The 14359-nt window shown below is 42.3% G+C and overlaps 1 protein-coding gene and 1 long non-coding RNA gene across 2 annotated transcripts in view; both read right to left on the bottom strand.

Annotated features, from left to right (window-relative positions):
• GALNT1 (polypeptide N-acetylgalactosaminyltransferase 1) overlaps positions 1-14359 on the bottom strand; it is a 538911-nt gene that overhangs the window by 63088 nt on the left and 461464 nt on the right. The gene's annotated exons all lie outside the window — the stretch shown is intronic.
• Positions 1-14359, bottom strand: part of LOC310661727 — a 210944-nt gene that overhangs the window by 64879 nt on the left and 131706 nt on the right. The window lies entirely within an intron of this gene.

Here is a 14359-nt window from a genome sequence, read left to right as displayed (position 1 = left end):
CCATGCCCCACGGAGAGCCTCAAGGTACATAAATAGCAACACCCTAGTGGTCCCGGGCCCTAAGGAAGTTAGATTGGCTTCAACCAGAGCCAGGGCCTTTTCAACTCTGGCTCCAGCCTGGTGGAACGCTCTGCCTCATGAGACCAGGGCCCTGCAGGATCTGATTTCTTTCCGCAGGGCCTGTAAGACAGAGTTGTTCCGCCTGGCCTTTGGCTTGGAGCCAATTTGATTCCCTCCCTCCCTCTCTTTCTTTTTTCTTTTCCTTCTCCTGCTACGATGAGGCTATATTTTAATATTTTAATGTTCCATTATTTTAATGTTGTATTTTACTTTTGTTATTAAGTTGTAATGATTCATCTTGTTTTTATTATTGCTTGTAAGCCGCTCTGAGCCCGGCCTTGGCTGGGGAGGGCGGGGTATAAATAAATTATTATTATTATTATTATTATTATTATTATTATTATTATTAGAAGCAGAGTGTCAGCTGAAGAACATGGCAAAACATTAATCTGACATATGGTTTGGCCAGGGGCATCATGCCAGTCGCCAGCGCCCAGGGCGGGTGCCCGCGCATGCGTGCCAGGCAGGCAAGGAGTCCTCTCCAGCCATTGCTGCCACCAGGTTGGCGCTTATGCTCATGCACCAGGCAGGAGGAGGGCACTGAGGGTGAAGGGTGTCCTCCGCACTCTCCAGCCCTTGCTACCGCTGGGCGGGTTATTGCATACCAGGCAGGAGCAGGAGGTTATTGGTTTATTTTGGTTTTGTTTTGATTGTGTATTTTTTTATCTTGTATTTTTATACTGTGAACCGCCCTGAGATCTACAGATGAAGGAACCAATTTAAATAAATAAATAAATAAATAAAGGCTACACGATCTTCTAACTGCAGCCATGGAAAACATATATTTCAATAAACTCTACAGCAATTGTGGCATCCCTTCTGAAATAGTTAAGGAGCTTGAGGCATTCAACCTCCAAAAATGAAGATTTGACTGAGGAAATGAGGAACATGGCAAACTATGCAGAATCATACCATTGATTCATCTAGCTCACTACAGTGGTACCTCGGGTTACATACGCTTCAGGTTACATATGCTTCAGGTTACAGACTCCGCTAACCCAGAAATAGTACCTCAGGTTAAGAACTTTGCTTCAGGATGAGAACAGAAATCGCACGGCGGCAGCAGGAGGCCCCATTAGCTAAAGTGGTGCTTCAGGTTAAGAACAGTTTCAGGTTAAGAACGGAGCTCCGGAACGAATCAAGTACGTAACCAGAGGTACCACTGTACAGTCTATTTTGACTGGCAGCAGCCTTCCAAGATTTCAAACAGGGCTCTTTCCCTACCTGGGAAATCCCAGCAATTGAATCTGGGACATTTTGCATGCAAAGCAGTTTCTTTACCACTGAGTTCCCCTATATAGTATCAATGCGTTTCTGGAATTTTTAAAGAAAACTGAATCAGGCGAGCTTGGGGAAATAGTGCTGGTTTACCTACATCAAGCTAATTTACATGCTTAAAACTTTTCTCACTGTATACACCTTGGCAACCACAACTTGCAGACAGACAGACGTCAAGCTTCTGTTTTGTCAGCTGAATTATGACTGATGGCTTTTCTGACTACAAACACAGTTTCAAAAATGGAGGAGACTCACCCTGGCATTACAATATATTTCATACAAGGGGCTCCTATCAAAGAACTTTCCTGATATTCCCAGAAAAATATTTTTAAATGAATCACAAGGGCAGTGGCAACTAAAAATGACCTAAACTCTATGTACACATCCACATGCGCCCCATTATATTTTAAACTCACAGAGGCCCATGAACATGCACCTTATTTCAATGAACTGACTTTTGTACAACTTCAGAAAGCTTTTACAGAGTTGTGATTAAATACAATAAACTCTGCTTATAGAGATGGGAGACACAGAGGCATACCAACAAACAGACATGTTTGCATTAGGGGATGTGCTGAAGTAAAGGACCTTATGCATTATATCTTGCGCTGCCCCTTATATAATGAAGCAAGAGAACGATTTTTAGCACCTATAATGACAAGGTCCCCTGGCCAGAACCCCTCTGACATGATTTTATATCTCCTCGCAGACATAGATAAGTATGTGACCTGGCATGTACAACTCTTTGCAACTGCCGCTAGGAAAATTAGAGCAAATTATATAGCCAAGATAGCCACGAACTGTAAAGGAGATGAATTTATTTGACCCTATCTACATCAAGCTATGGAGAAGGGGACAACAGAGGACAAGATGGTTAGACAGTGTTCTCGAAGCTACAAACATGAGTCTGACCAAACTGCGGGAGGCAGTGGAAGATAGGAGTGCCTGGCGTGCTCTGGTCCATGGGGTCACGAAGAGTCGGACACGACTGAACGACTAAACAACAACAACACATCAAGCTATATTCTATCTTTATCACCAAACTCCGAATATAATTGCACATTGTATTAACATTTTTTAATATATTAGTGGCCATGTGGTGATTTCAGCCTATAAATTTTATTGTTTAATGTCTTAACCTGTATATTAAGGTACTTTTATAGCTCTGTTTAGAGTTATAATATAATTGATAATATAATTTTTTAAAGTTTTTTGCATTAATCCAGCATATTTTAATTGTTGAATGATTCTGTGTACATTGCGGCAGCCTTTGCCTATGTGCAATAAAACTGACTGACTGACTGACTGACTGACAAGGGGCTCCGTCCAAATGTCAAACGGAAAGGAATTTGTCAAGTTCTGCTGTTGACCTGACAGTCAACACTAATACTGCAAGTTGTCTAACAGGATTTTAACATTTACCAATTCAGTATCTGCCAGACAGAGCTGGGCATGAAGCCATTCCATGAGAACAAGCATTTTGAGCCACGTGCAAAAAGTTTCAACAAACAGGAAGGTGTTACTCCTGAACTTTGATTTGCCAGTGTTAAGAAAATATCATGCAGAGTTGAACATCATCTTTGTAAAGACTGAAGAACGCTGTTAGCCATTCTAATAGCATCTAAACAACCGTTGTTTCACTATTGTGCTTGAGTTTACAATCTTCTATAAGGATGCTGTTGATATAACAGGGGGAAAAATACTCTCAGGCTGCAAACTTGTCCCCATTTACCTGGGAACAAGTCCTACTGAACGCAGTGGGACTTACTTCTGAGTAGATATGCATGTACCGTATTTTTTGCTCTATAAGACTCACTTTTTCCCTCCTAAAAAGTAAGGGGAAATGTGTGTGCATCTTATGGAGCGAATGCAGGCTGCGCAGCTATCCCAGAAGCCAGAACAGCAAGAGGGATTGCTGGTTTCCCTCTTGCTGTTCTGGCTTCTGAGATTCAGAATATTTTTTTTCTTGTTTTCCTCCTCCAAAAACTAGGTGCATCTTGTGGTCTGGTGCGTCTTATAGAGCGAAAAATACGGTAATTGCAGTCAGGGTTGTTTCTAAAGTGGTCTCAAGGCTTTTGGGGAATCCATTGCATCTACCATAGAGGTCCTGATACAGGGAGAAACTACTACTACTACTACTACTACTACTAATTTATTGTTTTACATATGTTCAGAGGTGGTTATTATAAATTTACATATTCTAGGACTCAGCCCAGGTGCTAAAAACAGATTCTGGAGTATCCCTCCCCACTTGCATACTTGAAATATTGCAACCAGAAATGTCCACCAAATCGTGAGTTTATTAAAAGAAAACAAGGCCATAAAAATGGTCTGCAATTCCACTCTTTCCTTCAGTCTGTTGCCACCTTTTGATCTGGTCCTATTAGAAGCTGGGCCCTTATTAGCAGACATTGGTAGGTGGCAAGGTGTATGTGTATGGAAATGTTTGTCTGCTTATTTCTGCGTATCAAGCTGTTGTTAAAGGAACAAGTCAGGTCAGGATTTCCCCCCCTGATCAGTTAGCAACCCTAACTAGGACCCTCATTTAGACATGACCTGTAATATTGTTTTTAAATTTACTCACTCATGCATTGAACCTTTATCTCATTCTGTTCACCATTATATAATTGGAAGTCAGGTTATTGTGCAATTGTTTTTATGTCCACTGGTTGGGTTGTTAACATACAGTCTGGCCCTATGCATGTTTTCTCTGATTTGAATGGAATATGCTCATAAGTAATTGTGCAGAGAACTTGCAACCTCAGTGGAATTTCAGTCGTGAAACTTTTTTCTTCAGTTCATAGGTCTGTTGTGAAAAATAATTTCCTCCCCCCACATCAGTCTTCCAGAACAAGTTTTCGCAATTTCAATAAATGAAGAAAAAAATTACTCTACAATTCATCAAAGATGAAACAAGTCTAAATAATATATTTTTTAAAAAAGAAATCACCCCCTTGACTCTATTTCCAAAGAAAGCTTCAAACCACTTCATTTATTTTCTTTTTTGATTAAGCTGTGCATAGTATTTGCTATGAGTCTGCCTGGCAAAAATCCTTACATAGCTCCAAGGAGTCTCTCAACAGTAATGCTTAAAAATGCTACCGTGGGATATCCACGTTTGTAAAATCTGTTACAATTCAATATTTTATCATACTATAAATTGGCAATTGTTTATCCACAGCATGAATTCAATTGCTAGTTCCCTAGATTAGGTGAGTACTTCAGCAGCGAAAGCAATTACCGTAAGCAGTAAATAGATTTTGAGCTTTGTGGGGGCAGGGGACATTACCTATTTTGTCTCTGTCAGCTCTGGAGAATTGCTTGGAAACTGCAGCTAGTGCAGAGCAGGCTGCCTTGAACACTTTCATCAGCAATCCAGTCTGTGCCCTAGCTTCCTACAACCGTAGTCTTTTACACACATGCACACACATCCCACTTGAGAACTGTAGCTGTCCTGAGCATTCTCTGAAAGCAATTTAAAGACCTGTCTGCATCAGTATTTAGCGACTTGAATGCATGCCAGTAGGAAATAGAATTTTCACAATTCCCTGCATTTCCAACGCTCGGGCTATGTGTGCAATTTATAGCACTGACCACAACACAAGAGGGAGGTATCAGTAGGAACGGGAGACTGCAGAAGAATTTTTGAGGGAAATCTACATATGATCTATCTAGAATCACATGTATTATCCATTATGGACCCTGAGCTCCTGATGAATCATAAGTCCACATTCACTTCAGAGGAAGGGGTATTCCAGCTGAGGATTTAGGACAAATGGTACTGGTGTGGCACTCAAAGTCAAGCAGGAAGAAAGGCTTAAACCCGTCCTTTTGTCTTCTTCTTCTTCATAGAATCATAGAGTTGGAAGAGACCACAAGGGCCATCGAGTCCAACCCCCTGCCAAGCAGGAAACACCATCAGAGCACTCCGGACATATGGTTGTCAAGCCTCTGCTTAAAGACCTCCAAAGAAGGAGACTCCACCACACTCCTTGCCAGCAAATTCCACTGTCGAACAGCTCTTACTGTCAGGAAGTTCTTCCTAATGTTTAGGTGGAATCTTCTTTCTTGTAGTTTGGATCCATTGCTCCATGTCCACTTCTCTGGAGCAGCAGAAAACAACCTTTCTCCCTCCTCTATGTGACATCCTTTTATATATTTGAACATGGCTATCATATCACCCCTTAAAGCTCTTCAGTGCCTGTACCTCAAGAGGCACCTTCCATGCCTCTGCCCTTGAATTACTATAATGAATTTCAAAATTGCGTAAAATCACATACAAATCACCCACCCTAACTCAGTGTGTAGAATGGGTTGCCAGTGTCTGGGGAGAGCACAGGCCTGCCTTACCCATAGAGGCTAGTGGCGCGGGGCACCAGGCCACCAAGTTATGGAGGGTGCCAGGCAAGAGTCCGGGGAACACTGAATGAGCGCGCTGAGTGAGGGTGTGTGCGCCACTCCCGCCAACTTGGTTTTTTCCCTTTCAGCCTGCAGGCACCAAATTCTGCAGGGCGCCAGAAAGCTAAAACCGAGCCGATGCTCAGTGGGAGCGGCGCACACACCCTCGCTCGGCGCAGGCCTGCTCGCTCAGTGTGCTGCCTGCCATGGCCACTGTGCCACAAAGCAGCCAGCTGAACCAGGAGGAGCCGTGTCCAGCCTCTGCTTCTTCCCCGCCGGAGGAGCCGTCCTCCAGCTGCTGCCCGCCTCCTCCAGCCGGTCGACAGCTCTGGGAAAGGGGGGGCGCCAGAGGGATCTTTGCACCACAGCGCCAGATATGCTTAAGACGGCCCTGGGAGAGCAAATCACTGACACTATCAAAGCACCCTGCCTCCCCCTGAGCCAGGTGGGGTCGCACTGTGCTGCCTGCCTGCCAACACAGGGGGGAGCTCAGCCAGCCAACAAGGCCCTTGGTGGGCGAATCCCCATGCTGGGCCAGGATGTGCTGGGGTAACCCCTTGCCCACCTCCTTCCATCTGTGCCTGCTCACTGTGGACCTGGGCTGCTCTGCCGTCTTCACCAGGTCAGTACAGTGGTGCCTTGCAAGACGAAATTAATTCGTTCCGCAAGTCTCTTCGTCTAGCGGTTTTTTCGTCTTGCGAAGCAAGCCCATTAGCGGATTAGCGCTATTAGCGGCTATTAAAGGTTTAAGGGATTAGCTGCTAAAAGGCTATTAGCGGTTTAGCGGCTTAGAAAAAGGGGGTGGGGAGTGAAAAAAAATCTCAAGACTCGCAAGACATTTTCGTCTTGCGAAGCAAGCCCATAGGGAAATTCGTCCTGCGAAGCACATTGAAAAACGGAAAACCCTTTCATCTAGCGGGTTTTCCGTCTTGCGAGGCATTCGTCTTGTGGGGCACCACTGTACAGGGATCCCTGCAGGACCCAGTACCTGGTTGCGCCCCCTCAGAATTTTGCACCCAGGGCCCTCACCACCCCTGTTCTCTTGTGCTACACCGCTGCTCTAACCGCAGCATCAGAAAAACCTTGGAAAGGGATCTACACTATATTCACACCAAAGGCCTACTGAAGTGTCCTTTGGAATATACATTGATGACTCTGTAATGTGAGCACTGCAAGATTTAATATTAAAATCCCTTCCTCAAATGTCCTTTTGGAGTCATAATTGTTCCTTAAATTACTGGTAGGAATGTTAAACTACTTTCCAACAATCTGACATGATTGCTGAGGCTGAATCCTTTTTGTTGCTAGTGGTCCTCAGTACCTTCTGGAATCAGGCGAGGTCACAAGTAAGACCTTCCAGGATCTTGCACCCAGTCAGGAACCCTGTTTTGAACCCCATTAATTGGGAGAGACAGGATGTCACCACAGATTAACAGCGTTTCTATTGCATAGAGCACCTAAATTAAACTACATGGAGCGGACTAAAATTCAGTCTGACAGTTGTGAAATTATTACATATTTTAATATGAACATGCTAGTTCCATTGTGCTCAGAGCATCTTCAAAAGCTTGCAAACTACTTCAGAACACCTGCAGTTGCCGATAGCAAACAAAAAGATCATTATCACTCAGAACTTGCTTTTATATAGCCAGTTGAACCCACAGCAACACTGGTGAAAGTCACCAAAAGAATATGTTCACTGTAATTTGATACCTAATAAGGTGTGCAGTCAAATGGTATGTAGTCCTGCTAGAATTTGTCCTTGTTTCATTATTGTTCTTTTAAGGGATTTATTATTATTTGTTGATTATACAGTCCACGGAGTTGTGCCAAGTTCATTGGATTCTCAGCTCAAATCCCTACATGGCGAGTCTGTTGAGGGGAATGGGTTTTATCTCCCTAGTTGAAAGATTGGGAGAGGGTGGAGATGGAGAGGAAATGAAATGAAACAGTTTTGGGGTTTTGGGCCATCAACCTGTGGGATTTGTACATAACTGGATGTTGAATGCAATGGTAGTTGTACTGAATGTGAAATTTGTATTTGTATATAACATATATTGATTTTTGTTGAGACAAACTGCTTTGAAATTTCCTGAAAAATAAAGCACAATAAAAGTTAAATTCATCCTATTTTCTCTTTCACAAATATCAACAATTTTAATATGAGAAAATAAACATTAGAAAATCACATTTTGGGAAAATTTCTATCATAATCCTTTACTTCCACATGAAGGCAACCAGAGGACAACTTATTCAAAGCAGAATTCTAGTAAGCAGTATCTAATAGCAGAGGTTGCTAATTACAGATGTATAATAACTTTTATCATAGTTGGCTCAAAATCATTGCTAGGCTTATTTCTTGCATACATGAGAAGTACAAATATAAAGACTGCGAACTTAAAAGTGCTATAAAAAGACAAATGATGTATTTTATTATATACGAGAAGCACTTCAGGCTCCATGTGGGTTTTATTTGTACTCCAGCCTGACATTTACTGCGGCTTATTGTTCTTGGAGCTTTTAAAATCAGATGGTCACTTTTCAGATACTTCTAACAGCAAAAAAAGCCATCCAAATGTTATTGGACAGTAAAAAAATAAAATCATTGTCAAATATTTATACAGTGGTACCTCAGGTTACATACGCTTCAGGTTACAGACTCTGCTAAGCCAGAAATAGTACCTCAGGCTAAGAACTTTGCTTCAGGATGAGAACAGAAATCGTGCTCCGGCGGCGCAGCATCAGCAGGAAGCCCCATTAGCTAAAGTGGTGCTTCAGGTTAAGTACAGTTTCAGGTTAAGAACGGACCTCCGGAACGAATTAAGTACTTAACCTGAGGTACCACTGTACAGCCTAAAAAACCAAAGGTGCAATCCTAACCCCATCACTTTTATGTCATATTGTATTTTATTATACTGTCTTACTGTAAAATACAATAAATAAGGAGAGCAACAGAAACACAATTTAAAAACATACAGCATATAGCACAGCACATTACAATTGCTACAGTAGGCAGAAAAATCATTAAATGATCGAATAAGGCCCTCAGCAATTTTTGTGTAGTCCTGGGGGTGGGGTGGGATTTGGGAACAACGGGGTTGTGCCAGTTAAGCCAGTGTAAACGACAAAAAGAAGCATGCCAAGGGCCGGGAATGGGCATATTGAGGTGGGGAATGAGGTGAACCAATCCTAACTCCTATCATTCACTTATGCCACCTACAGAGATTAGTGCAACTAACACCATCATAAATGCAAACATTACTAAATTAATTCCACAGAAGTCAAGAAAATGAAAGCTTACACTGCCTCACACCTCCTGCAGGAACAGTTAGGACACTACTTAAACTACACAGGAGATAGGCCATAGGCCTGGTGTAAAAAGGTAAAGGACCCCTGACAGTTAAGTCCAGTCGCGAACGACTCTGGGGTTGCGGCGCTCATCTTGCTTTACTGGCAAAGGGAGCCGACGTTTGTCTGCAGACAGTTTTTCTGGGTCACGTGGCCAGCATGACTAAGCCACTTCTGGTGCAACAAAACACTGAAAACAGAGCAGCGAACGGAAACACCGTTTACCTTCCCGCCGGAGCGGTACCTATTGATCTACTTGCACTTTGACATGCTTTCAAACTGCTAGGTTGGCAGGAGCAGGGACCAAGAAACGGGAGCTCACCCTGTCGTGGCGATTCGAACCGCCGACCTTCTGATTGGCAAGCCCAAAGCTCAGTGGTTTAGACCACAGTGCCTGGTGTATCTGCCTGTTTAGGGGTTTCTCTCCATTCTCTTTATTTTACAATTTTAATAGTGATGGCAATGTTAAAAATACAGTCAAAATACAGCACAGTTTCTACTAGGTAATCCTTTTTTATTTTTTGATACCAACAGCCCAGAGGGTGGTACTTTGAAAGCTAACAGCTGAAAGACTGCATTTAATGAGAGATCGGATGTCAATTTTCTAGTAAGTCTAAAAAGCATTTTTATTAGTCTTCTGTAACTTACTCTGTAAAACCACTTCAAATACTTGTTTTTAAAGATACCGTCATATTTGAACCAAAGTACTTCAGTGCTTGCAGCAATATAGAGAATAAATGCAAATCACAGGAGTCTATGCGCTTTGCTAACCAACTGAAGTGTCTATGGCTGCAATCCTACATGCACTTACCTGGTAGTAAGACCATCTGAACTCTACTGTATAGGGCTTGCTCCTGAGTAGACATAGGATTGCACTGGTACAATGCGTGTGGAGGGAGGATTAAGCCACAAAAAGTCAGGACTCTAGGGAGTTGGCTTGATGACCCGTAAAACTGAGAACTTAGCGTTTCTATTTTTGAAGTCTGCATGTAAAATGTAGTAAGCATTTTATTTTATTCAGCAATTGACTATTTCACTGAAATCCTGCTGGACTTTAAAAGAAAACTTTGATTTAAAAAACCAAATTGCCTTTGCAAGTAGGAAAATGGCACAAGCCATGTTCCTAAATTAAATAGGTTAATCATGAGATTCTGTAATACAAAAATGTTTGGCAATCTTTTTGTTGATCAGCTGGAGAGGCACTGTTTAGCTGCCTCTTTCAGAAGCAAGTTTGGTTTAAGACAAAGGTTTTCAACTGTTATGTACTGAGTTGAATAGGATCCAAAAGGCAGCAGTCTGATTGGTCCTAGAACACTAGGATTCAGAATGCAGCAGTCTGATTGGTCCTAGAACAATAGGGTCCAGAATGCAGCAGTCTGATTGGTCTTAGAACAATAGGGTCCAGAATGCAGCAGTCTTATCGGTCCACAGGAGCCAACCAATCCAGCTCCAGGTGGAAGTGAATCCGCAACCTGATTGGCCTCCAGGTGAATCCCGGAATTAGCCAATCACATGGGGCCCATTGTGTAAATAATGTATATAAAGCAGACATTCTAGGGAAACTTCCATTCCTCTTCACAACTATGAGCTGAATAAAGAGCATGAAATCCACTCTTGCCTCCGAGCATATTTCATCAATCTTTTTGAGTCCGTGGCTCCCCTGACCAACTACATTCTTTCTGTGGTACCCCTGTAGAGCTCAAGAGCCCAGTTATGCCACCCCTTTGCCTTCAGATCTGGCAGCCTCTCCCCTTTTTTGAACACCCTTCCATGTGGAGTGTTCCCTTAGCCTCCTCTCCTCTCTCTTTGGGAGTCTTCTGGGCAGCAGCTGCTTTTAAATAAATAAATATTACTAAATTACAATTATTAAGTGGGCCAGACATGCCGCTCTTGGGAGATGAATCTAGATTTTGGATTTTTAGCCACAGCTAAAAAGTTCCTGCTTGTTTTATCTTCCCAGAGAACTGCTTCAGAAATGGAACAAAGTACTTTAATATTTTGAGGTGTTTTGATTATGTTTTTTTAATGTTGCTATAAGTTTGTGAGCCTCTTTGAATATGTACAGAAGGAAGTAAACAATCTCAAAACCACCAAATAAAGTAATACAGTGGTACCTTGGTATTTGAATGGCTTGGCTCCTGAAGAAATTGGCTCCCAAACGCCGCAAACCCGGAAGAGTGTTCTGGTTTGCTAATGTTTTTTCAGAAGCTGAACGTCCGACATGGCTTCCGATTGAGTGCAGGAAGCTCCTGTAGCCAATCAGAAGTCGCACCTTGGTTTTTAAACCGTTTTTGGAGTCAAATAGACTCCCAGAACGGATTAAGTTTGGGAACCAACATACCACTGTACTGGAAGGCATTTGTCGTAATGTGGTTTACAAACAGAGAAAGAGAAATTTTCTGGCTTAGGCCCATCCTAATTGAGGCTTGAAGAGTACCCTGTGCTGCTATAACAGTGAGAAGTAAAATATAGAAATGGGGAAAAGCAATCAGCTTCAAATAACAGATGGATTCTTCAGTAATTTCTACTCACTGCAGTAGCGATTAAAGAAACTGCACTTTCCAAGGAGGACACCAGTATTTCAGGCATATACAGTCATACCTTTGAAGTCAAACGGAATCCATTCCGGAAGTCTGTTTGACTTCCAAAATGTTTGGAAACCAAAGAGCGGTTTCTGACTGGCTGCAAGAAGTAGTGGTTATGAGCGGTAGACTCGTAATTTGGTGAACTGGGTTTGCGTCTCCGCTCCTCCACATGCAGCTGCTGGGTGACCTTGGGCCAGTCACACTTCTCTGAAGTCTCTCAGCCTCACTCACCTCAAAGAGGAGGGGAAAGGAGACTGATAGCCGCTTTGAGACTCCTTCGGGTGGTGATAAAGCGGGATATCAAATCCAAACTGTTCTACTCTTCCCATGACATTTTGGCTGCTGCACCAACATTCTGTGAACACAGTAAGAATGGAAAGGGAACCTGTCACACAATACCTTTGCCATTAGGAAGACTATAAAGATTCTGCTCCTGACAAAGATCTCTGCTCATATGTTCCAGAATAAGCCATCACTAGCACCTGCAGTTTTTATTCTTTTGCTGCCATGCATGCTCGGCTTCATGAGCAGCCAACTGTTTTGTGAGTGCATGCGTTAATGGCAAATAGACATGTCAGAGACCCACAGCGAGTTGTAGCTCTGGCATATGCCTACTGTTATTTGGTGAGTCCCTAAGTCACCAAAAGTTTAAGACCCATCAGGTACCCTCACCTGGTTTAGCTGGCCAGTCAAAGCTGTTTCCCAGGGTGTGGCTGCTGTCACATGCTGACAGCTTCTAGGAGACATAAGTGAGAGCTAAACGCCCAAGGTGGACAAACTACCCCATAAGGAACATGCTGTGCTCCCACCAGAGGCACTACCCCTCCCCTAACACCCCAAATTTTATTATATCTATTACAGTGCCGGATTTACGCATAAGCTGAACAGTCTATAGCTTAGGGCCCCACTCTCTTGGGGCCCCCAAAAAAATTTAAAGGAAAAAAGAACTGGATGTACATTTCCAAAAAGTAAGAAAAAATAAAAATAAAACCTACATACAGCAAGAGTATTTTGTGTTGTGTAGGCTCCTGTGATGCAAGTAATGGGCCCCGCTTGCTAGCCTGCTCCCTAAAATATCACTTGTTTGCTCATTTCTATATATAGGGTGCCTACATTCTGCTATTTTTAATTATTAGTAGTTTGCATCATATTATTATTTCATGTTATAGCAATATATATATAGCAATTACAGTGGTACCTCGCAAGATGAAAAACTTGCAAGACGAAATAGTTTTTCGTTTTCTGTGTTGCTTCGCAAGACGGATTTCCCTATGGGCTTGCTTCGCAAGACGAAAACGTCTTGCGCCTTTTTTAAAAAACCGCCAATGCATTCCTATGGGAAACCGTCAATGCACAGTGGTGCTTCGCAAGACGAAAAAATTCACAAGACGAAAAAACTCACAGAACGAATTAATTTCGTCTTGCGAGGCACCACTGTGTGTGTGTGTGTGTGTATATATATATATATATATATATAATGTTATAGCAAGTTTCTGGAGACTAGATTATGAGACTTTGTAAATTGTTTCTAAAAGAACTTTTGTTATTGCCAAATGCCAATGTGTTTGCATTAAGTTTGCTATGAATAAAAAAATCACTTTTAAGTTAGAGCTTAATAATTATTTCACTATTAATATACTTCTTCCTAATTGTATTTCATTATTAATATAGATGCAGGTAGGTAGCAGTGTTGGTCTGCTGTAGTCGAAACAAAATAAAAAAACTTCTCCCAGTAGCAACTTGGTATCCAAATAAGTGTGCATGCACACGAAAGCTCATACGAATAACAAACTTAGTTGGTCTTTAAGGTGCTACTGAAAGGAATTTTTTTCGACTATTAATATACTTCTTCTTAATTGTATTTCAGTTCAACAATTACTTTGATAAAATACATATTTTATTACGTGCAAATGGCTTGAGATACCTCTTAGGTCCAGAAATTACTATATAGCACATATTCAACACAAAAAAACAGTGACAATTTGTTGTGGACAAAGGTCAGCTGGACATAGAAAGGGCCCCATTACCTTCAGGAGCTGAGGGCCTCATCAAACCTAAATCCGGCCCTGTATATACGTGTGTGTGTATGTCTACTTCTGCTTCATTGACTATGCAAAAGCCTTTGACTGTGTCGACCACAGCAGACTATGGCAAGTTCTTAAAGAAATGGGAGTGCCTGATCACCTCATCTGTCTCCTGAGAAATCTCCATGTGGGACAAGAAGCTACAGTTAGAACTGGATATGGAACAACTGATTGGTTCAAAATTGGGAAAGGAGTACGGCAAGGCTGTATATTGTCTCCCTGCTTATTTAACTTATATGCAGAATTCATCATGCGAAAGGCTGGGCTGGATGAAACCCTAGCCGGAATTAAGATCGCCGGAAGAAATATCAACAACCTCAGATATGCAGATGACACAACCTTGATGGCAGAATGTGAGGAGGAATTAAAGAACCTTTTATTGAGGGTGAAAGTGGAGAGCGCAAAATATGGTCTGAAGCTCAACATCAAAAAAACTACGATCATGGCCACTGGGCCCATCACCTCCTGGCAAATAGAAGGGGAGGAAATGGAGGCAGTGAGAGATTTTACTTCCTTGGGCTCCATGATCACTGCAGATGGTGACAG

Source organism: Podarcis tiliguerta (assembly GCF_965153285.1).
Source record: "Podarcis tiliguerta genome assembly, chromosome: 13".
Classification (NCBI taxonomy): domain Eukaryota; kingdom Metazoa; phylum Chordata; class Lepidosauria; order Squamata; family Lacertidae; genus Podarcis; species Podarcis tiliguerta.
This window is presented reverse-complemented; position numbering and strand designations above follow the sequence as displayed.